The sequence below is a fragment of the Mus musculus genome, chromosome 13, assembly GCF_000001635.26.
Source record: "Mus musculus strain C57BL/6J chromosome 13, GRCm38.p6 C57BL/6J".
In the NCBI taxonomy this organism is placed as follows: Eukaryota; Metazoa; Chordata; class Mammalia; order Rodentia; family Muridae; genus Mus; species Mus musculus.
This window is the reverse complement of record NC_000079.6, coordinates 48,312,289-48,315,658: the sequence shown is the minus strand read 5'-3', so window position 1 is coordinate 48,315,658 and position 3,370 is coordinate 48,312,289. Positions and strand designations below refer to the sequence as shown.

Below are 3,370 nucleotides of genomic sequence, written 5' to 3'. Positions count from 1 at the left end.
AATCTGGCGATGTGTCCTGAAACTCCTCCAGCTCCTCACTTCCTTCACAGACTCTGTTGTCTCAAACGAGGTATGGGGCTCTCTAAACTTTGGGTTTGGGGCTTCAGGTTTACTCCAGAGGCCTGCCCTGTCTGTCTTAGTCACTTTTTAAGTTGCTCTCATCAAACACTCTGACCATGGCAGCTTATAAAATGTAGAATTTCATTTAGAGCTCACAGTTCTGGAGAGTTAAGAGTCTGTACCCATCATAGCAGGGAGCATGACAGAAAGCAGGCAAGCAAGGTGCTGGAGCAGTCGTTGAGAGCTTGCGTCTGGATCCACAAGTACCAGGCAGAGAGAGCTAATTGGAAAGGGGCTTTGGAAATCTCAAAGTTCACCCCCAGAAACACACCTCCACCGACAAGGTTACACTTCCGAGTCCTTCCCAAACAGTTCCACAACTGGAGCTCACACACTCAAATACATGAGCCCATGGTAGCCACTCTCATTCAAACCACCAGACTCTCGTCATCTGGCTATTTTTCATATCAGAAAAGTTTCTGAGTGGCTATCATTCCTTACATTCTAGTTACTCTGCCCAGAGTCCCACCTCCCTTCATGTCTATAAGGAAACTCTTGCTTTAGTTATTGCCTTGGCTTTGATTTGTTTCTTCTCCCCTCTCCCCTCCTCCTCTCTTCCCCTAACTCTAGGGACTCTTCTTGTCTTCCCTTTGTGTACCACTTGCTGTGTAACTTTCAGCAGAGAGATGTGAGACCCCATCTATTCACCTCAGATGGGATACCTGATGACAATCAAAAGGGATGGCTTCTCCACTCAAGCTTGACATAGTGAAGAAATGAACTTATTGGAGGACCATACGGAAGCAAGGCTCAGAGGTTATGTAGAGGCCAGGAATGAGTCAAAGGCGGTGGCAGCCTCATAACAGCCCCGCCCCTGTATAAGTGATGACTCATGAAAGCTTCCTCCGGGCGGCCTTACCAGAGAGGATTCTCTGTCCCAGCGATTGCTGGCTGCTTATATAACCCCAGGGAAAGGCTCGGGAAACCCTGTAGCTTTCTAAGCTTTCTGAGCCTCCCAGACTCCTTTCTGATTTTTTTTTTCTGTATCCTACACATTTTAAGTATCCCAGACCAAAAATGCTTGAGACAGGGAATCATTTGGATTTCAGATTTAGGGGTATTTACAGATATACAGTGAGATAACCTGGGGGTTGGGACTCAAGTCTAAACACAAAGTTCATTTAAGTTTTTTTTATTTGTTTGTTTTTGTTTTTGGAGTTAAGAGTCTTTACTAGATATTAGTTCAGGAAGATGCCCTGGTTTTGCGGTTCCCTCTCCCTACAGGTCACAGTGAGCAGGTTTCTTCAGAAGAACCTGTGGAGCTGAGACTGCCAAGCCTCAGGGTCGGAAGCAGATCTGGAAAGCCTCTGATATGTGCTGCTTCCATGCTTTCATGCTGGACAGCAGGGAGGAGAGACCATGACATGCCAGGGCTCTCCGTCAGACACCTTGAAGGTTTGGTAGGACAGCAGCTGTACACCCGCCTCTGCCAGGAGGCCGATCATCATGGGCAGCATCACAGGGTTAGAAGGCTGAGCCCGGAATATGAGTAGGGGTTGGCCCCTGCGTAGTGGCACCTCTGGTCTGAAGACAGCTCCATTGAGCACCTGCAGCATTGGTATGGTGCCCTGGACCAAGCCTACACCTTGGTAGGGGGTACCTGCCAGGGCCAGAGTCAGGAGGCATTCCCTGTTGCCCTGCTCCCCTGGGCCCCCAGGGTTGTGGGAGGTGGTGACATTGAAGCCAGCCTCTTTCACCAGTAGCTTAGCGTTCACCAAGTTCGTGTCTGCCTGCTTGGATGCTTCTCTGAGAAGGCTGACAATGACTGCAGGGCTCAGGCAGGTCCCAGCATTCTTCAGAGATGTTCCTTGTGTAACCACTTGGATGGTCCCTTTAGGGGAGCCAGCCCAGGGATGCATCAGCATGTCCAATGCTTCTGCCAGACCAATCCAAGGCTTGGTGTGTGGAGAGAAGGCACTGGTAAGGGCCTGGGCGTTCACGACCCCTGTTAGAGATTTCCCCTTCACCATGTCCACAAACTGGACTGTGATTTCCTCCCCACAGTGGCTCTGGGCTTCCTTGGTGCTGGCACCCAGTTGGGGACAGCTGATGATGTTCTCACGGTCCACTAAGGCTGGGTCCCATGATGGCTCTTCTGTAATCACATCCAGTGCATCTCCAGCACACTAACCAGACTGCAGGGCACCTTCATCCACAATGCCTCCTCGAGCACAGTTCACTACTCACATACCTTTCTTGCACTGAGCAAAGGTGCTGTCATTCAGCAAGCTTGTGGTGGAGGGCAGGAGTGGGAAAGGGACAGTTATGAAGTCACAGAGAGGTCAGATCTCCTCCAGCGACAGCTGCTGAACACCAAAGGAGGTCGCAACTTCAGGAGAAATGATGGGGTCATAGCCTACAGTCTTCATTCCAAAGGACTGCATTTGGGTGGCCACCTCTCTTCCGATTCTGCCTAGGCCAAGAATTCCCAGTGTCTTCCCGTTCAGTTCTGTCCCCCATTAAATTCTTCTGGTCTCATGTGCCATCTTTCATCGAAGCCGTTGCCTGGGGAATCTGCCTGGCTGGGCACATGATCATCCCTCAGGTGAGCTCCGCAGTACTGAGGCTGTTTCCATTGGGGGTGTTCATGAGTAAGATGCCCTTCCTCGTGGCAGCCTCCAGATTCACATTGTCCACGCCTGTACCAGCCTTGCCCACCAACTGGAGCTTCCCTGCTGCATTGATGGCATCAGCAGTGACCTTAGTAGCTGACCGGATGATAAGGCCTTCACAGTCCTAAAGTTCAGCTCCTCCTTGCTCAAGTTCTGCTTCTCCACCACCTGCAGCCCTCCATCTTGCAGGATCTTCTGGTAGAACAGGTCCAGATTGTCACTGATGATGTCACTTTGCACAGATTTGCGAAGGCCATTGCTAGAGTCAGGCCTTAGAATCAGTTGCTCTGGGTGGCCAGTAGCACCTAGTTCAGGAAACTGCAGGCAGGGCTGGCTCTGATGCCGGGGCTCATTTAAGTTTTGTACAGCTTATACATGGCTTTAGGACAATTTAAAGCAATATTTCATGTTTGTGTTTTCAGTGCGGCCTGTCACACGAGGTCAGCAGTGTTACTTTCTGCTTGTGACATCACATTGGGTTTTAGAGCACAGAGATTTTTTTTTTTTTGCTAGAGATTCTCAATCAGCATTGCATTTGCTGTTATACCTATTACGTTAACTCCATTAAAACAAAATGCCTTTGCATTTAAAAAATTAAAATTAGTTGGATAGTGGCACATGCCTTTAATCCTAGTACT

At 49.4% G+C, this 3,370-nt stretch overlaps 1 pseudogene; it reads right to left on the bottom strand.

The window, feature by feature from the left end:
• Gm8588 (predicted gene 8588) lies at positions 1,275 to 3,081 on the bottom strand (annotated as a pseudogene).